Consider the following 25,205-nt stretch of genomic DNA (forward strand, 5'->3'; position numbering starts at 1 on the left):
GAGGCAGGGCTTAGCATCATGCAAGAATTGAGACAGGGCTTAGTCTCATGCAACGAGAAGGCAATGCTTAGCCTTCTGAGAATAGGGAGGTAGGGCTTAGCCTCATGTAAGAATCGAGACAGAGCTTAGTCTCATGCAAAGAGAAGGCAATGCTTAGCCTTATGCATGTGATGAGGCAGGGCTTAACCTCATGCAAGATTTGAGACAGTACTTAGTCTCATGCAAAGAGAAGGAAATGCTTAGCCTTATGCAAATAGGGAGGCAGGGCTTAGCCTCATGCAAGAATTGAGACAGAGCTTAGTCTCATGCAAAGAGAAGGCAATGCTCAGCCTTATGCAAATAAGGAGGCAGGGCTTAGCCTCATGCAAGAATTGAGACAGAGCTTAGTCTCATGCAAAGAGAAGGCAATGCTTAGCCTTATGCAGGTGAGGAGGCAGGGCTTAGCCTCATGCAAGAATTGAGACAGAGCTTAGTCTCATGCAAAGATAAGGCAATGCTTAGCCTTATACAAATAGGGAGGCATGGCTTAGCCTCATGCAAGAATTGAGACATGGCTTAGTGTCATGCAAGGAGAAGGCAATGCTTAGCCTTATGCAAATAGGGAGGCAGAACTTATCTTCATGCAAGAATTGAGACAGAGCTTAGTCTCATGCAAAGAGAAGGCAGTGCTTAGCCTTATGCAGGTAAGGAGGCAGGGCTTAACCTCATGCAAGATTTGAGACAGTGCTTAGTCTCATGCAAGGAGAAGGCAATGCTTAGCCTTATGCAAATAAGGATACAAGGCTTAGCCTCATGCATGATTTGAGATAGTGCTTGGTCTCATGTAATGGACAAATAGCAAGTAGAAGCAAAATATTTCTTAGCTGGAGATATATTTGGGCTTGGCAGTCCGGTTGGTATGAAGGTAATGATTTTAAGGTGCGCATACTTATGGTTATTCCTTGTTCCTACGTCCAAAGAAAAATCGTGAGTTTTGCGGGGGAGGTTAGTTCGTGCCTTTGTCTGCTTGCTTTGCTCCACTTCGCCCGAGGATCCTGTTCAAGTCACTATGGAAAGCACTTGGCTAGAAAATAAAGTTTCTTTTCAAAAAGTATGCGTGTATGGTTTTCAAAGACATAGTAATATGCAAATTAGAAATCAGTTAGATGAACCAGTAACTGTGACGTTATTAGAGACATTGCGACCTCCTTTGCCATAGAAATTTGAGGGTCCTCCTCAAAATTCTACCCCAGTTATCTAAATGACCTTCTGTCTATTCCGTATGTAATGCTGTTGGCTGAACTTGCTTCAGAATTTTGAGGGTCCTCCTCAAAATTCTGCCTCGGTTTTAATTGTAGGGAAAATGGGAATTTTATTGAATTGTGAACGAACCCACAGGGCTGCCTACATATCCCCTCTTAAACGGGAATTAGGTCAAGCGTAGTTCAATTACATCATATGAAGAAATATAAATAATTTACACATAGTATCTTTTGACTGCATCTAAATTGATAGGCTTTGGCCAGATTTCTCCATCCATTTCTGCGAGTAAGAGTGCCCCTCTTGTCAACACTTTGTGATTTATGTAAGGACCTTGCTAGTTAGGTAAAGATTTCCCTTGGCTTCATCTTGATATGGAAAGATCCGCTTCAACACCATCTGCCCCCGTGTGAACTGTCTTGGTTTGACCCTTTTGTTGAAAGATCTGGACATTCTATTCTGATAAAGCTGACCATAAAACACTGTATTCATCCTTTTTCCATCTATGAGGGCTAATTGCTCATAGCAGCTCCTTATCCATTCTGCATCACTGAGTTCGACATCTTGTATGATCCTTAAAGAAAGAATTTCTACCTCGGCGGGAATGATAGCTTCGGTACCATAAACCAACAAATAGGGAGTTGTCCAGGTTGGGAGTTGTCTCTATTGATGTGCGGATATTGGTACGGTATCCCAATAAGGAGAATGGTAACTTCTCGTTCCATTGCTTGTGATTCTCTACCATTTTTCTTAGTATCTTCGTTATGTTCTTGTTGGCAGCCTCCACGGCTTCGTTCATTTGAGGCCTGTATGCTGTGGAGTTTATGTGCTTGATTTTGAAAGTTTCACACACGGATTTCATCAGATCACTGTTGAGATTGGTGGCATTATGAGTGATGATGGACTCGGGAACTCTGAATCGATAAACAATACGATCCCTGACAAAATCTGTGATGACTTTCTTGGTTACCGCTTTGTAGGACGCAACTTCAACCCACTTAGTGAAGTAATTGATAGCCACTAAAATGAACCTGTGCCCATTCGAAGCGGTGGGTTCCATTGGGCCAATGACATCCATTCCCCAGGCAACAAAAGGCCAAGGTGCACTTGTTGCATTGAGTTCGTTTGGCGGCACCCATATCATATCTGCATGTATCTGGCATTGGTGGCATTTCTAGACATACCAGATGCAATTTGTTTCCATAATCATCCAAAAGTATTCGGCCTTGGGTATCTTCTTGGCTAGAGCAAAACCGTTCATATGTGGGCCGCAAGTTCCGTCATGTATTTTCTCGAGCAATTTGGAAGCTTCCTTGGCATCAACACACCTTAATAGTCCTAGTCAGGTGTTCTTCTATACAAAATTCCTCAGCTTTGGAAGAAATGATTGGACATCCTTCGCAGTGTGCGTTTCTAAGTATGGTTCACCTACTTTGGGTACTCTCCTTTTGCCAAATATTCCTTGATGTCGTGGAACCATGGATTTCCTTTTGTTTCTTCTTCGACATGGGCACAGTATGATAGCTGATTGTGGATCCTCACCGAAATGGGATCGATGAAATTCTTGTCTGGATGTTATATCATTGAGGATAGGGTGTCCAATGCGTTTACAAATTCATTCTGGATTCTAGGGACATGTCGGAACTCTATCTTTGTGAGCCTCTTCATCATCTCTTGTACGTGATGTAGATATGGTAGTATCTTGGTATTTTTCGTAGCCCATTCTCCTTGTACCTGGTGCACCAGCAGGTCTGAGTCACCGATTACCAGTAGTTCCTGAACATTCATGTCGACGGCCAAATTGAGCCCTAATATGCAGGCTTCATACTCAACCATATTATTGGTGCAAAGAAACCTGAGTTTTGCGGACACCGATAGTGCTGATCGGTTTTCGATACCAAGACGGCTCTGATACTGACTCCTTTGAAATTTGCAGCTCTGTCGATAAACATTCTCCAGTTGTCGTAGGCTTCAACAATGTCCTCTCCGATGAATGACACTTCTTCGTCAGGAAAATTCATTTCTAGTGGTTCATATTCTCCTCCTACAGAATTCTCGGCAAGATGATCTGCCAACGCTTGTCCTTTGACTGCCTTCTAAGTTACATAGATGTTATCGAACTCACTTAGCAATATTTGCCACTTAGCCATTCCCGGTAGGCATAGGCTTCTGAAAGATGTACTTCAGATGATCTATCCTTGATATGAGGTATGTGGTATAGGCATATAAGTATTGCATCAATTTCTGAGCTTTCCATGTAAGAGCATAGCAGGTGCGTTCCAGCAGAGAGTACCGTGCTTCATAAAATGTGAACTTCTTACTCAAGTAATATATGGCTTGCTCCTTTCTTCCCGTCTCGTCATGTTGTCCCAAAACATAACTGAAAGCCCCATCTAATACAGAGAGGTAGAGTAGCAGTGGTATACCAGGTTCTGGCGGGACTAGGACTGGCGGTGTGGACAAGTATTCCTTGATTTTGTCAAAAGCCTTCTGACAATCCTTGGTCCAACTGGTTGCAGCATCCTTCTTCAATATTTGAAAATTGGTTCACATATTACTATAGACTGTGCTATGAAGCGGCTGATGTAATTAAGGCGTCCCAGGAAACTCATCACGTCCTTCTTGTTCTTCGGTGGTGGTAATTCTTGGATAGCTTTAACCTTTGATGGGTCCAACTAGATTCCTCGGCGGGTGACGATAAATCCCAATAATTTTTCGGCGGGAACCCCGAATGCATATTTTGCGGGTTCACTTTTAAATTGTACCTCCGCAGCCGGTCAAAGAACTTCCTCAAGTCTACTATGTAATCTGTGGCTTTCTTGGATTTGATGATGACGTCGTCAACGTATATCTCTATTTACTTGTATATCATATCATGGAAGATGGTTGTCATGACCCTCATGTAGGTGGCCCCAATATTCTTCAGACCGAATGACATCATTTTGTAGCAATACACTCCCCATGGTGTAATGAAAGCTATTTTCTCTGCGTCATCTTCGCCTATCCAAATCTGATGATAACCCGTGAAGCAATCTATAAAGGATTGGAGTTCATGCTTGGCGCAACTATCGATCAGAATGTGTATATTTGGTAGTGGGAAATCATCCTTGGGACTTGCTCTGTTTAAATCTCGATAGTCAATACATACCCTAACTTTCCCATCTTTCTTTGGAACCGGTACAATGTTGGCTAACTAGGTTGGGTACTCAACTACCCTAAGGACTTTGGCTTTGATCTGCTTAGTGACTTCCTCCTTGATTTCTAGCCTCATGTCTGGTTTGAACTTTCTGAGTTTCTGCTTCACTGGCGGACACATTGGATTGGTAGGCAATTTATGAGCCATTATGGATGTGCTTAGACCGGTCATGTCATCATATGATCCCACAAAAATATCCTCCTATTCTTTCAGAAAACGAGTGTATTCTTTCTTCTCTGACGGTGACAAGTGAATACTTATGCGAGTTTCTTTGATGGTTTCGGAATCTCCCAAATTGACTATCTCAGTTTCGTCCAGGTTAGACTTAGGCTTATTCTCAAAATTCTCAACTTCTCTAATAACTTCCTTAGGTATCAACCTCCTAAGCTGCAGCAATTCGACGGCAAGGGGAAATCCGAAACAACATATAGCGCACTTCGTTGAAACTTGTAACAATGTTGGAACATACAACGATTCTCTTGTCAAACAGCTTGTTCGATCTCTTAAAGGTAATGCATTTGATTGGTACATGGATCTCGAATCTAGTTCCATCAATAGTTTGGAGCAGTTGGAACAAGAGTTTCCTAATCGTTTTTATAGCACAAGACGCATCGTATGTATGACCAAACTTACAAATGCTCATCAATGAAAAGATGAGCCAGTTATTGACTTCATCAATCGCTGGAGGATCTTAAGCCTCAACTGCAAATATCATCTTAGCGAAACTTCTGGCATCGAAATGTGCATTCAAGGCATGCATCAGGGTCTTTGCTATATCTTACAAGGCATAAAGCCCAAAACATTTGAAGAACTAGCAACTCGTGCTCATAATGTAGAACTAAGTATGGCCACAAGTGGAGACCAATGGCTACATGTCTTTGAGCCCTATGATGATGAAGAAGAAGAAGATGGGGTTAAGTTTCTATCCGAAGATGAAACTGAAAAGTCCATACATGGTTCAATTCTCCTTAATGCACGAGCCTAAACTGCAAGTTATAATGCTTCTCGATGCACGAGCCTAAACTGCATGTTGCAATGCTCCTAGACGCATGAGCCTAAGCTGCATGTCATGAAGCTCTTCAAATTTGCGCATAATCTTCAGGTTGCAAAGCTCCTCAAAATACGAGCTTAAAATGCAAATCGCTACGCTCCTTGATGCACGAGCCTAAACTGCATGTTCCTACACTCATGGCCCGCATGAGTCTAAATTCTGTACGGCCCACCCCAAAATAAAATTCCACTAGGTTGAAATCATCTAAAGAGGTGGCCTAGGCAAAAGTTAGGACATAAAAAAAAGATTTGCTAGGATGAAAACCTCGAAATAGGCGGTCTAGGAAAAAGTTAGGACATAAGAAAAAATAAATATAATCACCTATTTTGAACTATGGTATGACTTTATCCTCCTCACCTAGGTATGTAGGCAGCTTAGAGTTTCATTTTGAGTTAAGTCGCATGAGTTTAAAATATACATATTACCCCAATCGTTATTCGAAGGAAGAATGATGGAATATAATTCACTTGATTGGAACTTAAAAATCGGGCATACATGAATTTTGTGCCTTATCAAGGATTGGTGGTTCAATGGGGGCAAGCCTCCATAGCAAATTGGCATCTCCGATGGATGAATGTAGACTTTTAGTAGAAGGCTAAATCTCTAATTTGAAGCCCTCAAGTTCATCGGTCTTCAAGTTGAATTATATAAGCCCTCCAAATTTTCAAGTATGTCGCTCTTCAAGTTAAATTTTGCAAGTCCACCGCCCTTCAAGTTTAATTCTACAAGTCCGCCAAACTTTAAGTTGAAGTATTCAATCCCTCCAAGTCTTTATGTCCATCGGTCTTCAATTTGAAGTCCTCAAATTCGCCGGTTTTCAAGTTGAATTATAAGCCATAAAAGCCTTAAAGCTGAAGTCTTCAAGTCTGCTAATTTTTTAAGTTGAAGTTTAAAAGTCCACTGCTCTTCAAGTTGAAGTATCAAAGTCCACCAAATTTTCAAGTCCGTCAAATTTTCAAATTTTATGGTCTTCAAGTTGAAATCTGCAAGTCCAAGTTGAAGTTTTCTAATTTTCCAATCTTAAGGTGGACATGTTAGTCTCTTTGCACCTTATATTGGTCTCTTTGAGGGTTTGTACTTAAAAGGAACTATATTTTTTCAATATTAAGGTAGACATTGAAGTCCCTTTACACCTTAAGTTGACCTCTTCGCGAGTTTGTCCGAAAAGGAATTATAATTTTTTAATCTTAAGGTGAACGTTTAAGTCCCTTTGCACCTTAAGTTGGCCTCTTCATGAATTTGATCCTTCTATATGATGTCATGAATTTGATACTTCTATATGGTATCATGGATTTGATATTTCTATATGCTGTCATGGATTTGTCCTTCCATATATGCTGTCATAGATTTGTCCTTCCATATACGGTCATGAATTTGTCCTTCCATATGATGTTGAAGATTTGTCCTATTTTTTGCCACAAATTTTTATTTCTATGTGAGTCTCGCCTTGATGATGAAGATATCTCCATTGCCTAAAACAATAAAGAAAGAAGGCACCAAAAATAAAAAATATAAGTACAATAAAGATAGTTACCTGCTAAGGCGTGCCATATTCGAAAATCTCTCCGAGTCAAGTTTCTATCAATAAAAACGGTTTTCAATTCCGACATTCCAACATCGAGATACGAAGGTTTTGGTAAAGCCGTGATAATCTGAAACTGTTGGCGCGTTAGAATGTAGAATCGAATTCAAAAATTCATCTAGAATGATCCTTAAAGTATTTAATTTTGAATTTCGGATATGTTGTAGATCTTGAAATCTAGTTTCTGATAAATTAAACGATTTGCGATTCCAAGGTCTCTATATCAAGATATAAAACTTTTGTTGAAGCCGCGGTAATTTGAAACTGTTGACATGTAGAACGTAGAGCCGACTTCACAAAATCATCAAGAATGTTACTGAAAGTATTTAATTCTGAATTTCTAATATGTTGTAGATCTTGAACTCTAGTTTTAGATAAATCAAACGGTTTATAATTTCGAGGTTCTTACATCAAGATATAAAACTTTTAGTGAAGTCACATAAATCTGAAAAATATAGTGAAGTCACACAAATCTGAAAAATATAAGCATGACAGAAATTGAGGCTAACTTCGAAAAATCACGCAATGATTCTAATTCTAAATTTTGATATGTTATAGAACTAAAAGTCTAGCTTTTATAAAATCAAGCAGACCATGATTTGTACTTTTCTAGAGCAAGATATCAATTTTATACCACAAGAGGTGCTGGTTGTAAAAAGGTGATGAAAATTAAAAAAAGAAGAATGAAGAAATTACCTTCAACTTTTCCAAGCGTCAAAGGCAGATTCGAACAAATTGCGAACACTGTAAATTGATGTTCAACAAAGGAAGAACCTGCAACAATTTATAAATTGTCAAAAGAGGCTATGAAGAATAAATTCTCGATGTGGGATTACTACTCCTAGTTGGAAGTGGTTACTGTAAGACAATGATAGGTTTTCTAATCCTTTTTGGAGATATGCATGTTATGATAATGCAAAACATGATAGAGGGGTAGCAATTGATTCGTAATTTCAAAAGCCTACTCGAGTTAGAAAAGCAGGAAAGCAAGTTCCAATAGGATTCGATGTCCCCGGAAGTACCACTAGTTTGACGCATACATAAAAGCTCGTGTACTTATTCTTTTGGAGTTACAAAGACATACAGAATCTTTATCTGCTAGCATTATAGTTACTGATCATGCAAGATTTGGTTTTGTAAAATTTTGTAGGACAAGAGATTAAATCAAATAATGATAAATGACATATTTGGGCCAACAAATGCATGTGTTGCTTACGTGTTATCTCCAAAGAGATGTTTAGTGAAAACATGTTAATTTCTAAGATTGTGCAGCATCATGGTCGATGATATGGGGATTTGTACCAATGAAAAATGTTATTTTATATTATTCAAGTAACCAACGCACCGAATGATTAAAGGAATCCTAAAGTCCATAAGTGCTTGGCATGATTTGGACGTTACTGTATGAGGGAAAATAAATGATGCCATATCAATACTTCAACCCTTGCCTAAGTTTTAACAAAGTTATCCCACAAAGGTTAGAAGTAAGAAGCATTTGTAGACGATTAAATTTTATTGGATTTAAATTTATAAAATTTATTGGACTATATTTTAAATTAAATACATTTTGTTCCAAATAAATATTATGAGATAATATATTTGGATCAATTCTATAAGTCTAATATAAATGGATCAAATAAATAAGTCTTAATTCATTGGGTTAGCCCATTTAGTTGGGCTACAAATAATGAGCCCACTTCATTAGGCCCAGGAAGTAATCTTCCTAGAAGCCTAATTTGGTGCCACATATCAAAATGACAAGGCATGCCAAATCAAATTAAAAGGCCAATGAAATCATGCCACATGTGCAAGTGACATGTTCTGGCCAATTAAATACGACCTTGTCACTCTTCAATCTGATTGGTCGGAAGGAGTTTGTTCTCATCACAACTCTTCCCTTCCACAACTATAAATTGGGATCTCCATAACTCAAAAAAAGAAGAAGAAGACAGAAGTTATAACAAGAAGCAAGAGAGAGCTCGTGGATCAAGGGCCGCAAATTTCTCTAAAAGTTTCAAGCTTCAAGTAATCAAGTTCAAGTTCAAGAAATCAAGTTCAAGCTCAAGAACGAATAACAAATCAAGATTCAAGGAGTACGGGTTCAAATCAAAGTTCGTGCTAGTTGAATTCAAGATCATCGTTCGTGACAACAAATATCTATTTAAGATCAAGCTCAAAGACCCTTGAATTTATTTACTATTGGAAAGAAGAATCAGAGCGTTCATAGAGATTGTACACTTATATTATTCGAAATCAAATACTACGATTATTGCAATATTTTTCGGTCTCTATTATTTTCCCGACGCAATTTATTATCTACATGGACAAATATTCACTGTAGCAATTTTGAAGAGGGAAGAGTTTTTTCAACATATAAGCAAGTCAATCAATGGTAGAAATGTAAAGAATTTATAATTCTCCAGAAGCAACTTTTTCATGAAAACGAGAAGTAAATATCTAGTCAATATTCTTGGTATGATCAGGACGTGTATACTACGAGAAAGATAAATATTACTACTAATATCATCTGGTATAGATATCAAATTTTTTGGTATCATATAAGATATCAAATATAGATGATAGGCTTACATTCTTGATATACTATCCCGTAAGGTAATGCTAAAGGCGGAAAATATGGAATGTCATCGACAGTAAAGAGATTTATCTTCATTGATCCAATAAACACGATTACAGAGATTTACAATTGCTATCTAAGACTTTTCTTGGTTATATTTACCTCTCCTTTCTCTAGGACAGAAGCTCCCCTTTTCCTGTCTTCTTACCTCCTATATATATTGTCAGTATTCCTTTTGTCCAACGGTCCTTAACCAGAATGCCTTTGTCCATTGATTGTACTTCACGTCGCCTCCCTCAAGTATCACGACATTTACTCTGCCATACAAGCTTTTTGACGGTTTGGTCTCGGTGGTAGCCAAGGTGCTCATTGTTATTACACCTTGTGAGTATGACCACGGCTTAGTCGACCTCTTACCATTCCTTTTAGCACCAATCCACGTGTGGTCAAATTTTGACCCATACAGTTAGTCCCTCCGCCTATTGGGGTTGCCTCTTGGCGAGCTCGATGGGCGGACTCTGTTGATTCAAAAATTGGGAGAAATCTGAATGCTTTATGCGGGGGGCGAGAACCTCATAGTAAGGTGGCGTCATGACGTTTCGAGAACCGCATCAGACCGTTATATCAGTTCAAAATTGGACCGTCGCGTTAGTTCAAGATGTCATCAATACCCCCCATGCATCACTATGGCGCACGTTTCCTAGGTATTATGTCGTTTCCCGTGCCCTTTCCGTTTTCTAACTGGCGGTTCTTGGTTTTCCCGCTTAAGGCATTTATACCCCTATAAATAGGGGTGAGCCTCTCATTTGAATGTTATGATTTACAATTGCTTAAGAGAGAATTTCGCAAATCTTCCCCTCTTTCCTTAATCTCTTCACATTTCTGCCTCTGCTAGGATTCGCTGTGAGCATTATCTTTTTCTCTCATCATCTTCGTTTCTTTTGATCAAAGAAAACAAATGGCTAATACTTCTTCCCATTCTGACAGAGCTGTAGGTGATCCGTTGCCGGAGAATGACGTATCCCTGCCCGAAGAGGGAGTGGAAGTGGTGGAAGATGACGTGTTTTCGTTGGTAGATGAGGTGGTTCCCTTCCCGGGGAAGGCGAGGACCGCTTTAACAGCCCCGCCGAAGATGAACCAAAACCCGTTCCTTCCATGATGGATGCTGAGGCGATCAAAACATTTAAAGCCAAATGGGGGATCCTCGATCATGTTGAGACGGTGCCAGCGGATAAGGATATAGTGCATTTACACCGCCCGGGGTACTGTGCGTTTTACGCGTACCCCTTTGTTATTGGGTACAGACTTCCCCTTCCTTCCTTGGTAGTGGATTTCTGCCGCTACTATTAGGTGTGCTCGGCCCAACTCTCTCGGTATGCGTACAAGATCTTCCTTATACCTTATACTCATCAAGTACGCAGAGTTGGTTGGCCGAGGTATATCCTTTGGGCACATGCTCCACCTCTTCGCCCCCCATTTTCTTCGGGGTACGATGATTCATATGCGCCTTCGAGGGACCACGAGTTTGGTGGTGAAGATGGACGATTAAGCAAACCGCCGCTTTTGGGAGAGCTACTTTTATGTCCGAATATGGCACATTGTGTCGAACCCAATAGGGTTTCCTAAAACGCGGAACTTCACTTCTGTGTTTTCCTATTTACTTTATGCAATTTTTCTTGCGACGGTCATCAGTCGTCTCCTTTTAATGACTTCACTAAGGATTTGCTTTTGTTTTTGCAGCCGAGAGACTACCTCCCCCGCTGGTCGCCGATATCCGTGAATGGGGGAGCGTAATTCTCCCCAACATGATGGGATTCGTGAGTGGGTGCCTTTCCATGAGAAGTTTGGGCGCAAGCCTCTTACTGGTGAGTTGGCTCGTCGTGATTTTGCTTTGTTCTTTGCTTCAGTCTCTTTAACTTTGTCGTTATATGATCAAATCACTACTTATTGACAGGTCAGAGGGGAGTGAGAAGGACGATGGCTCTTCCGCTTGCATTCCGTCAACCGGTGCCTTATGCCCGGCCAACACCGAGAACTACTACAGGCAAGGGCGTAGAGAGTCTTGCTGGTTGCCAAATCGCGCCCGCGGTCGAAGCCGTACGCTTGGAGGTTATTCCTCAATTGGAGACTCCAGTCCCTACAGTCCGTTCGTTGGGCAAATCTTCCCGCATTGGTAGTGGAGAGGCCCCGTCGAAGAGACAAAGGGTAGTATTAGAAGGGGCTTCTCTAGCGGAAACATCTTTGAGGAGCGACCCTGCCTCGACGATACCCGAGACAGGCGGTGATTCCAACCGAACGTGGATACGACACCCGTTGCGAGCGTTCAAGGGGCTACTGTGGTGTAGAGACGGAGTTCTGAGGTTGCCGTTACTGTTTCAGGTGGCCCATAGATATCTCGGCAGAACCGCGCCCCTTTTTCGGCCAATGAGAGGGGGAAGGGCATCATGGTTGATGAGTATGAGTCTGACTCCGACATTGACCCTGAGGACTTAAGGATGTTCGAGGAGGGCTTTACCAAGACTGAGGTACGAGCGGAGGGCCCTTCCCGTATACTTGAAATTTCGTCGGATTTCAACCTACTGTAGGACACGGTGGATTTGGTGCCGCAGTTCGATATTCTATGCTTCATCGCTAAAAGCGGAGCTCTTCAAGATGTCAGCGACTTTGGATTATCACGTGGTGTGGCCGCGATGGGCCTAAGGGTGAGTTCCTTTTTGTTTTCTTTGTTTTCTGACCATTATCTTTGCTGACTCCTTTCTTCTCTCTCTTCTTCCTTTTTTTATACTTACATGTTGGAGATTGAGAGTGCTCGTAGGGCCGAGACACATGCCAAGATTTTTCTGAAGATGGTCGAGAAGTATCTGCGGTGTCGCAACAGGTGTCGTAAGATGCACGAGCAGCTTAGATTAGGCTCTAGTACCCAGTTGTCTAGGGAGAAGTTGGAGAAAAGAGATGAGGACATGATGTGGTCTATCCGCAGATGCAGTGACCTTAAGGAGCTACTTCACGCCAAAGATGAGGAGCTTGAGGTGGGCAAAGGGGTTTCCGTAGAGTGCGAGGACCTTCAGGAGAAGGTACTGCCTTTACAAGCTGAGCTTGAGCAAAATGCTGCTAGAGTAGACGCTCTCGGTGCAGAATAGGCGAAGAAGGTGGTCGAGTTGGAAAATAAAGTAGCTAAGTTGGAGAGAGCCGAGGGTGCTCGAGTGTCGGCTTTAGCGAGGGCGAAGACACTAGAAGATAATATCCGCGTCTTCAAGTTTGAGTAGGAATCTGAGAGGGTGATGGCCACGTTGAAGGAGGCACGTCTCGAGGAGTGAATTGGTGAAATTGATCGGGATGCTTCGAGCTTAGGAGATCAAGTTGCGGCTCTTGAAGCTGAGAAGGCACAGCTATTGGCTCAAGCTCACCCCCAAGAGTCTGCTTCGGCTACTGTTCCCCGCCATTTGTATGAGTTATACGTCTATGCTGAGGCCCAGCGTGGTATCTACAAGGGTTTATGGGAGGCGGGGAGTGTTCTAAAGGCCTCCTTTGAGGATGCTCGGGCGAAGACACGAGAAGCTCGTACTGCCTGCGGTTACGACCCTGCGACACCGGAGGCTGGTGAGGGCATTGATGTTGAGGATGGGCTCCCTTCTGATGATGATGATACTAGGGAAAATGACGGTGGGGACGACGCTGAGTGAAACTTTATTGCATCCCTTCTACTTAGTTTTTTTTGTTCTTTTATCGTTTATTTTTATCTTTTCTTGAGGGCATGTTTTGGCCTTTTGTAAGGTGCAGTTGTTACGCAAGTATATTTGAATAAAATAGTTGCTTATCCTTTGTTTGTGTATCTTTTTGACTTTCTTTTTCCTTTCCCCCCGTTTGTTTTTTTTCTTTTTTTTAGGAGAAGATCTTCAGATTTCTCCATGACGAGTCCCTGAACTTTTGATTGGGAATTCGAATGAGGGCGGATCTAGTTTTCTTGATATGAGTGAAGTTGGATTTCGTTGTGTGAGTTCGAATGAAGTTACTTTGGATCTGCTAGTTCGAACGAGATTAACTTCTGATTTGCCAACTTGGGAGGGATCAACCTTGATTTTTATATTCGAATTAGGTCGAATTGACTTATGTATTCGAACAGGGTTGAATTCAGACTTGCCAACTTGGGCGAAGTCCGTTTTGACCTATATATTCGAGCGAAGTCGAACTTAGAGTTTCCAAATTGGGCGAAGTCAGTTTTGAATTATATATTCGAGCGAGGTCAAACTTCGAGTTGGTGTTTATACCGAGATGATGAGGCTATGATAGCTTGAAAGTGATACTTGGCTGGTTTTAGATCTAAAGGGAACTAAATATTTGGCTAAGAAATCCCCACAGACGACGCCAAATTGTTTGGCCAAAAAGTATTAAATTTTTTGTTAAACTAACTAATGAAGAAAATAAAGGATAAATCTTAGCCAAGGATAATTAACTCTAGATCTAAGCACGTCAGATAATAGAACAAGATATAATCAAGTTTATATATTTTCTGGTATCATATAAGATATCAAATATAGATGATAGGCTTACATTCTTGGCATACCATCCGTAAGGTGATGCTAAAGGCGGAAAAGATGGAATGTTATCGATAGTAAAGAGATCTATTTTCGTTGATCCAATAAACACGATTACAGAGATTTACATTTGATATCTAAGCCTTTTCTTGGTTTTCTTTACCTCTTCTTTCTCTAGGAGAGAAGCTCCTTTTTTCCTCTCTTCTTACCTCCTATATATATTGTCAGTATTCCTTTTGTCCAACGGTCCTTAACCAGAATGCCTTTGTCCATTAATTGTACTTCATGTTGCCTCCCTCAAGTATTACGACATTTACTCTGCCATACAAGCTTTTTGACGACTTGGTCTCGGCGGTAGCCAAGGTGCTCGTTGTTATTACACCTTGTGAGTACAACCACAGCTTAGTCGACCTCTTACCATTTCTTTTAGCATCAGTCCACGAGTGGTCAGATTTTGGCCTATACAGGAACTACTACTGGAATTTAGACATTCTTAAAGTTCAAACTTCAGGAATAATTCATAAAATTCGAAATCTAAAATTAAAATTTTAAGAATAGTTACCAGAGTTTAAACCTTTTTCCTCAGCTTTTTTACAATACCGTGATGAAAACATACGATTTCATGTATCAGCAATTCAGATCTCTAATGTTCATCTCTTGTTTCTAGTTGTAACATGATTAAATATTGAATATTCAATGATTATAGCAAAAATGAACCTAAAAACAGTTCAATGAATACAACAAAAATGGAATAACAAAAATGAAGAAACCGTTCTTGATAACCTCATCATCGGTGTGACTGATGCAATTACGAGGGAATTTGGATATAAGATTTGATTTTTGACATTGGAATAGCGATTAACACCACCTCTTGAATGCCTCTTACTTCAAGTGCTCAATTCAACCCGACAACAAAAACTAATGAGTTTAGGGACTTGATTTAAACTTCAGTATACTGGATAATGTTGCTCCAAAACGCACACGCAAGTATACATGATCGACAAGTAATAAAGAATGAGTAGACTATCGTTTCCACGAGGACTTGTGATTAACTTTCAACTAAATTAAACTAAAATAATTAATTTATGTTAATTATAAGTTTCAATAATGAAAAATAATATATTACATTTGGTGCAGGATCACAAAGAATAAATTAAAGGATTCAAGAAGCAATACCAGTCAGGAATAGATTAAGGAAATAATCTATTAACGGAGGATCTAAAAGCAACGAAGGAAAAGAATCAATGATCAGCAATGAAAAAGAAAAAGCAGCGGAGATCCAACAAGAAAAATCAATCAATGAATGACGGAAGCTATTACTAGAAGGTCCCAAATCAAATGGAAACGAGATCACTGAAAATCAATAAAGCCATAAATCAAGGGATCCAACGGATATGTCATGTAGCACAAAGATATGCCTAGCGGATGGAAAACTCGTCAAGATCATAAATCAAGGAAGATCAACGGAAACTTGACCTTATTCTTAGAAAGAATCAATTTATGATTCCTTTCAAGTATCAACTCCCTTGGGTTTTCAATCTCTCAAGATTCTCATCAGGAAGGCCTCATGGAAAGTATATATATATATATATATATACATACATATGTCCCGTTCTTGAAAAGAATATACTTTGAACGAACTATCTTCACTCCTTTTGTTCTACTCCAAACAAGCATTGTAGTTCTTATAGATCTGTTGTGTAATTAGTAAGAGAACAAAAAGAGATAAACACTGGTGAGACATTGTATCAAGAAACGAAAAGAGAAATAGAGATTAAGCTGTTGGTGTAAAGCTACATCATCCATTCTGTACTCAAGAATCATCAATCACTGAAACAGAACACCCTTGCAACCCAAGAGGACTGGACTAGGATTCACATTAAATTCGAACCAGTATAAAAATTCCGGTGTCTTTATTTCCTGCATTTTATTTCTGCATTTACTATTATCATATTCTTATTTCTAGTCGACTAATTGGTAAACTAGTCAACTATTTATAAAAAGTTTTTTAAATAAGCAATTCACCCCCATCTTGTACTTTCAATTTGTATCAGAGCTAGTCTCACACTTTTTGCTTAATAGCTTGTGAGAAAAGATCATGACAAATCAAGTTATTATTGGAGCACTTTTTCAAGAAGGAACATTGCAAGTTAGGCCACCATATTTCAATGGACAACACTTTTCTCATTGGAAAGTGCGTATGGAAATATATGCAAAATCCTATGATGTCAAAGTTTGGCGAGTTATCAAAAAGGAAAACTATCCACTAGCAACAACTGCTCAACCACCTGCTGATCCAGAAGATATTGATAATGACCTTGAAGCTCTTGAAGAAGAGATTGCCATGGTATCAAGAAACATGAATGGTTTGACGAGGAAATACAGAAACACAAAATGAGGTAGGATGCCACCCAGGCGAACCAAGCAATATAATGAACAAGAGAACAATGATGAAAAATGCTATGAGTGTGGAAGATATGGGCATGTTCAAGCTGAATGCCCAGATCTTAAAAGAAAGGTCTCCAAAGGATTAAACAAGAACAAATTATTTAGAAGCTAGAGTAATGAAGACAATTTGGAACACGAAGAGATAGCAAATCTATGCTTCATGACAATCTTGAAAAACGACATGAACAACCTCTCCGGCTGCTGGACCGATGAAGATGCATCAGACAATGAATGCAAAGATGATAATAGAACTGTTTCATGGCGCGAGGTGAAACAAGCAAGGTAAGATCTTATAATTGTGAAAGATGTAATGAATAGCAGGATATTCTTAACCTTACTCTAATAGAGTCTCAAAAAATGATAAATGAACTAAGGAGACTCAAGAGGGAAAAGAAAGACTGAGAACTCAAGCTTGAAGTATGTGAAATTGAAAAGGAGGTACTTCAAGATAAAGTTCAAGAATTGCAAATGCAACTCAATGGCATGCGCATATCCACCAGTCACAGTTCTGTCAAGTCTAACCAAGCGTCTTGCCAGTCAACTGGAAAAGGACCAGCAAGAATAGAGTCCACTAGTACTAACACAAGTGGAAGATTTAAGAATGGATCGGCCTCTATATTCCACTACTATAATAAAAGTGGAAACAAATATTCCTTTTATCAATTTCGTAAATGTAATGTTTCATAGTGGATGGAAACCCAAAAACAACCCTGATCTTAGTAGAACTAACCAACAAGGACCCAAGCAAGCTTGGGTACCTACAATAAAGTGATAATTCTGTTTTGCAGGAACACCACAGGAAGAACCACAAAGGAAAATGGTACTTAAATAATGCGTGTTCCAATCACATGACAGGTGACAAAAACCTATTCAAAGAAGTTACAAAGATAAAAGGAGGAAGTGTTAAATTTGGTGATGACTCAAAAGGAAAGGTAGTTGGCACTGGCATAGTTCCATTCAATAACAACTGCGATATTACTGAAGTTTATATTGTAGATGGACTTAACTACAATCTCTTGAGTACAAGCCAACTATGTGATTCAGGATACGAAGTAAAGTTCAAGAAAATAAGCTGTGCTATTGAAGATGAGATAGATAAAATAATCCTCCTAGAAAAAAGGTATGGAAATGTTTATATTCTTGATGATTTTGAAAATCTAGATAGTCACATTTGCTTAGCATCTATATTTGATGATCCATGGTTATGGTATAAGAAGCTTGGTCATGCAAGCATGTATCTTATTGAGAAACCCTCATAGCATGATTTAGTTATTGGTTTCCCTAAATTCAACTTTTCTAGAAATTGTATATGTGATGGATGCATGTCAGAGTGGTAAACAAACCATAAACTCTTTAAAAAATGAAGACATTGTGTCTACATCAAAGCCTTTATAATTACTTCATATGGATTTGTTTGGACCCACTAGAACTGCTAGTATAAAAGGAAAATGATATGCTTTTGTTCTTGTTGATGACTACTCACTGTTTACATGAGTGATTCTATCTCACAAAGATGAAGCTTTAAAAAACTTTGAGATTTTCTGTAAAAGAGTTGAAAGAGAAAAGGGGCATCTCATTACAACCATTCAAAGCGATCATGGAGGAGAATTTGAAAGCAGAGCATTTGAAGACTTCTGCAATGATCAAGGATACACCCACTACTTCTCAGCTCCAAGATCACCTCAACAGAATGGAGTAGTTGAGCGGAAAAAGAGAACTCTGCAAGATATGGCGAGAACTATGATACTAGAGTATTCCTTGCCAAATCACTTTTAGGCAGAAGTAGTAAACACAACTTGCCACATTTTCAATAGATGTCTCATAAGACCTATCTTGAAGAAAACTCCATATGAACTATAGAAAGGGTAAATGACCCAACATAGGTTATTTTCATCCTTTTGGCGCAAATGTTTTATCCACAACAATGGTAAGAACAATCTTGAAAAATTTGATCCAAAAAGCGATGAAGGTATTTTTCTAGGTTATTCCATATACAATAGAGCTTTTAGAGTTTCTAATAAATTCACTCTATCTGTAGAAGAATCAGTACATGTCATATTTGATGAAAATAACACTATGACCGAGAAAGGAATTATTGTAGGTGATGAAGACATCAATCAAGAAACACCTCAGTCAAGCAAACCTCAAAAGTCGACTGACAAGGTAGACGGTGTCACAAAGTCAACTAATGAGCTTAACAATAGTCAACCAAAGTCACAGAAGGAGTCAACTACTCATACGAGTATAACACGTCCAAATGAGCGGAGAACTGAACCAGAATATCTTCAAAAGTTTATCATAGGAGATCCAAGTGAAGTGTCACGACCCAAGTTCGCCCTCCGTGAACTGTCGTGACGGAACCTAGTCTCTATGACTAGGTAAGCCTAACAAATTGCGAAAAGACATGAAATAACAGAATGAAACTAGCCAAAACTATAGAAAGATATCAAAATGAAGCATTTAAGATGCCACTCGAAATATACAATACAACTCTCAATTGGAACTATATTTCCCAAAACCCGGAATCTCATGAAATCACAAGCTTTTGAATGTCTACAAGTATCTAACTCCAGAATGTCTAACAAAAGAAAATACAGAAGGGCTAATACTTAAAGGGAGAATAGAAAGGGACTCCTCGGTCTGCGGACACGACAGATATACCTCGAAGTCTCTGGGAAAAATCGCATTGCCTCAAGGATGGAAGGACTAAGTCGAAGTACCTGGATCTGCACATGAAAAACATGCACAGAAAGGGCATGCGTACACCACAGCGGTACTCAGTAAGTGCCAAGCCTAACCTTTGTCGGGTAGTGACGAGGAAAGTTAGGGACCTATTGAGGTTAAATGAAATACAAGGTATGGCAGTATATAATAAGACAATATAATTAAGTGAAATAGTAAGAAGTAACACAGGATAGAAAGAACAACAAAGACTATAACAAAGACAAAAATAATCACGGAAAAGAATACAACTCAACACGGAGATAGCAACCGGGGATCTGTCGGTATCCCGAGGATCGCTTAGTTTCCTCAATATGTATGCCGGAGATCTCTCAGTAACCCGATGATCTCTTAGTATCCTTAATATGTATGTCGGGGATCTCTCAGTATCCCGAGGATCTCTTAGTATCCTCAATATATATGCTGGGGATCTCTTAGTATACTCAATATGTATGCCGGGGATCTCTCAGTATCCCGAGGATCTCTTAGTATCCTCAATATATATGCTGGGGATCTCTCGGTATCCGAAGGATCTCTTAGTATCCTCAATGTGTGCCGGGGATATATATATATATATATATATATATATATATATATATATATATATATATATATATATATATATATATATATATATATATATATATATATATATATATATATATATATATATATATATATATATATATATATATATATATATATATATATATATATATATATATAGCAACAGGGGATCTCCCGCGATACCGTCCCGTAGTCCCAAAGTAAACATACAGCAACAACACAGAGAATACTCAATTAAATTCAATTTCACACCAAGGTAAAATAGGTACTTCTAATCTAGCATGCTTCACATAGTCCAAATAAGGTAGTTTGAGCAAATAAAACAATTAAGTCAATTAGGCGTGATTCTCTAAGCTAACAGCAGGCTTAATTTGCAAGTAAAATAAAAACACAATTAAAGTTAGTTAATGAAAACAATATTTTCAACAATTATCACAAGTACGCACTCGTCACCTCACGTACAAGGCATTTCAAATATCAATAATACCAAATCCTAGGGGGAGTTTCCCCCACACAAGGTTAGGCAAGCCACTTACCTTGAATCGACTCAAAATCAACCCGAAACCACACTTTTGCCACGAGTACTCGACTCCAAATGGCCCAAATATATTTAATTCAAGTGCACAATGTAAATATCACTTCAAGTAACTGATTCTACTAATTAATTCTAAGCTAATACGCAAAATTAGGAAAAATAATCAAAACGCCCCCTCGGTCTCACGTCTCAAAATCGGGTAAAATTTATAAATTCAGAATCCTCATACTCTCACGAGTTCATATATATAGAATTTAATCTAATCCTGCATCAAAATCGTGATCTAAACTCAAATATTAGGTCTAGGAACTTTTCCAACGTTTCTCCAATTTTTCCACTCCAAATTCGAATTTAAAGGATGAATTTAAGCATAGATTCGTGGAAATTAATCTAAACCGAGTAAGAATTACATACCCAAAATACCCAGGTGAAAATCTCTCTCAAAGTTGCCAATCCCGAGCTCCCAAATAAATTTTTCAAGTTTTGAAACTAAACCCTCGATCTGCCCCCTTTTTTGACCAGTGAAACCGCATCTGCGTCTCGCTTATGCGAAGACGAAGTCGCATCTGCGACATTTCATTAACGAGGACTTTCCGCACCTGCGACTGCCTTTCCGCAGATACGGTGCTGCTTCTGCCGTGCCTTTACCGCATCTGCGGTCAAATCCCAATCCGCCTCAAACCACATCTGTGGTACTTTAACCGCTTCTGCGGGCTCGCACCTGCGGTTCCCAAGCCACAGGTGTGGTTATGAAAGTAGACTCAGCAGCTTTAGCTGCAAACTCTCAACTCCAAACATCCCGTTAACCTTCCGAAATCATCCTGAGGCCCTCGGGACCTCAACCAAAAGCACGAGCAAGTCATATACCACTATCCAAACTTATACCAATCCTTAAAACACCTAAAACAACATCAAAACATCGAATTAACCATGGATTCAAGCCTAAGGACTCCAAAAACTCTCAATTTGCGCTTTTCGATCAAAAGGTCTATCAACCCTCGTCCGAATGACCTAAAATTATGCACACACACGTCACATTCAATTCTGCAGAGCTACTACAACTTCCGGAATCCCATTCCAACTCTTAGATAAAAATCTCACTATCGAACCGGAAACTTCAAAAATTCAACTTTCGGCATTTCAAGCCTAAATAAGCTACGGACCTCCAAATCACAATTCGAATACGCCCCTAAGACCGAAATCACCCAACGGAGCTAAGGGAACCATGGAAATTCCATTCCGAGGTTGTTTTCACACTACTCCAACTATGGGACAAATTCTACAACTTAATCCTTCATTTAGGGACTAAGTGTCCCCAAAACTCTCCGAAACTCCAAATAAATCCTCCCGACAACTCACAATAGCAGAGACAAACACGAGAAATGCAGTTAATAGGGGATAGGGGCGTTAATTCTTAAAACGACCGGCCGGGTCGTTACATCCTCCTACACTTAAACATTCGTTCGTCCTCGAACGAGCATAGAGACATACTTGAAGTTGTGAAAAGATGAGGGTAACGACTGCACATATCCTGCTCGGTCTCCCAGGTCGCCTCCTTGACTGGCTGACCCCGCCAATGAACCTTCACTGATGTAATGTTCTTTGACCTCAGCTTTCAAACCTACCTGTCCAATATTGCCACTGGCTCCTTAACATAAGATAGATCCTTGTCCAACTGAACTGAACTGAAATCCAACATGTGCGACGGATCACCGTAATACTTTCAGAGCATCGAAACATGAAATACCGGATGAACTCCTTCCAAGCTGGGAGGTAAGACAAGCTCATAATCAACCTCTCCAACATGTCTCAATATCTCAAACGGACCAATGAACCTCGGACTCAACTTCCCTTTCTTCCCAAATCTCATAACGCCCTTCATAGGTGAAACCCGAAGCAGAACCCGCTCTCCAACCATATAGGAAACATCACGAACCTTCCGGTCCACGTAACTCTTCTGTCTAGACTGGGTTGTACGGAGTCTATCCTGAATAGCCTTAACCTTCTCCAAAGCATCCTGAACCAAGTCTGTGCCAAACAATCTAGCCTCACCCGGCTCAAACTAACCCATCGGGGATCTACACCGCCTACCATACAAAGCCTCATACGATTCCATCTAAATGATGGACTGATAGTTGTTGTTGTAAGCAAATTCCACCAATAGCAAGAACTGATCCGAAGAACCTCCAAACTCAATCACACACGCACAGAGCATATCCTCAAGAATCTGAATATTACGCTCGGACTGTCTGTCCGTCTGAGGGTAAAATGTTGTACTCAACTCCACCCAAGTACCCAACTCAAACTGTACGACCCTCCAGGACCGTGATGTGAACTGTGTACCTCTATCTGAAACGATGGAAACTGGAATACCATGCAGACGAATAATCTTCCAGTTATAAATCTCTGCCAGATGCTCCGAAGAATAAGTAGTACACATAGGAATGAAATGCGCGGACTTTGTCAGCCGATCCACAATCACCCAAATGGCATCAACTTCTCAAAGTCTGTGGGAGCCTAACTACAATATCCATGGTGATTCGCTCCCACTTCCACTCTGGAATCTCTATCCGCTGAAGCAACCCACCCGGTCTCTGGTGCTCATACTTCACCTGCTGACAATTGAGGCACCGAGCTACAAACCCAACTATGTCTTTCTTCATCCGCCTCCACCAATAGTGGTGCCTCAAATCTTGGTATATCTTTGTGGTGTCCGGATGAATGGAATACCGCGAACTGTGGGCCTCCTCTAAAATCAACTACCAAAGTCCATCAACATTGGTACACATATCTGACCCTGCATCCACAATACCCCATCATCACCAGTAGTCGCATCTCTAGCATCACCATGCTGAGCCTTATCCTTGAGGACAAGCAAATGAGGGTCATCAAACTGACGCTCCCGGATACGATCAAACAAGGAAGACCGAGAAACCACGCAAGCTAGAACCCGACTGGGCTCCGAAAGATCCAATCTCACAAACTGACTAGATAAGGCCTGAACATCCATCGCTATGGGCCTCTCCGATGCTGGTAAATAAGCCAAACTCCCCAAACTCTCCGCCCGGTGACTCAAAACATCAGCCACCACATTGGCCTTGCTCGGGTGATACAAAATAGTGATATCATAGTCCTTCAGTAGCTCTAACCATTCTTCTGGCGCAAATTAAGATCCTTCTGCTTGAACAATTGCTGCAAACTCCGGTGATCCGTATAAATCTCACAAGGCACACCGTACAATTAATGATGCCAGATCTTCAAGGTGTGAACAATAGTAGCTAACTCGAGGTCATGGACAGGATAATTCTTCTCATGTACCATCAACTGTCTGGATGCATAGGCAATCACCCTACCGTCCTGCATCAATACCGCTCCAAGGTCAAATCTGGAGGCATCACAATAGACAGTATAAGACCACGAACCTGTTGGAAATATCAAAACTGGGGCTGTAGTTAAAGCTGTCTTAAGCTTCTAAAAGCTCGCCTCACACTCTTCCGTCTACTAGAACGAAACATCCTTCTGGGTTAGCCTAGTCATAGGGGCTGCAATAGATGAAAACCCCTCAACAAATCGATGGTAATAACCCGCCAAGCCAAGAAAACTACGGATCTCTGTAGCTGAGGATGGTCTGGGCCAACTTTCCACTGCCTCCACTTTCTTCGGATCGACCCTTATACCCTCACTCGATACCACATGACCCAAGAAAGCTACGGAATCCAACCAAAACTCACATTTCGAGAACTTTGCATATAACTTCTTTTCTCTCAATGTATGAAGCACTGTCCTCAAGTGCTGTTCATGATCTTTCCGACTCCGGGAATACACCAGAATATCATAAATAAAGGCAATGACGAACGAGTCAAGATATGGCCGGAACACATTGTGCATCAAATGCATGAAGGCTGCTGGGGGCATTGGTCAGCTCAAATGACATAACAAGGAACTTGTAATGACCATACCGAGTCCTGAAAGCAGTCTTCGGGATATATGGCTCCCGAATTTTCAACTGATGGTAAACTGAATGCAAGTCAATCTTAGAAAACACTCGTGCACTCTGTAGCTGGTCAAACAAATCATCAATACGAGGCAGAGGATACCGGTTCTTCACTGTAACTTTGTTCAACTAGCGATAATCAATGCACATACGCATAAAACCATCCTTTTTCTTCACAAAAAAGATAGGAGCACCCTAAGGTGATACACTAGGCTGAATAAAACCCTTATCAAGCAATTCCTGTAACTGATCCTTCAACTCCTTCAACTCAGGAGGGGACATACGATACGGAGGAATAGAAATGGGTTGAGTGCCCGGCAATAGATCAATACCAAAATCAATATCTCTATCGGGCGCATGCCCGAAAGATCAGCTGGAAACACATTTGGAAAATCCCGTACTACTGGGACTGAATCATCTGTAGGGGTATCAACACTGACATCTCTCACATAAGCTAGATACGCATTACACCCCTTCTCAACCATACACTGAGCCTTAAGGAATGGAATAACTCTACTAGAAATATGATCTAAGGTGTGGGCACGTGATTTTTGCCCTACATGAAATACTCCCATAAATTCAAAACAAAGTAATTTCGTTTCATTATTTGCAATTTTGTGGATTTTGTGGCATTTGTTGTTGATTATTTGCATTTTTTTGTCTGTGCATTTCGTTTGTTAATTAATGAAAAATACAAAATATGCTGCATTTGCATTTAGGATTTAATTTTTGCATGTTTAAAATAATTAGTAATTTAGTGTT

The sequence above is a fragment of the Nicotiana tabacum genome, chromosome 11 (assembly GCF_000715075.1).
Source record: "Nicotiana tabacum cultivar K326 chromosome 11, ASM71507v2, whole genome shotgun sequence".
Taxonomy (NCBI): Eukaryota; Viridiplantae; Streptophyta; class Magnoliopsida; order Solanales; family Solanaceae; genus Nicotiana; species Nicotiana tabacum.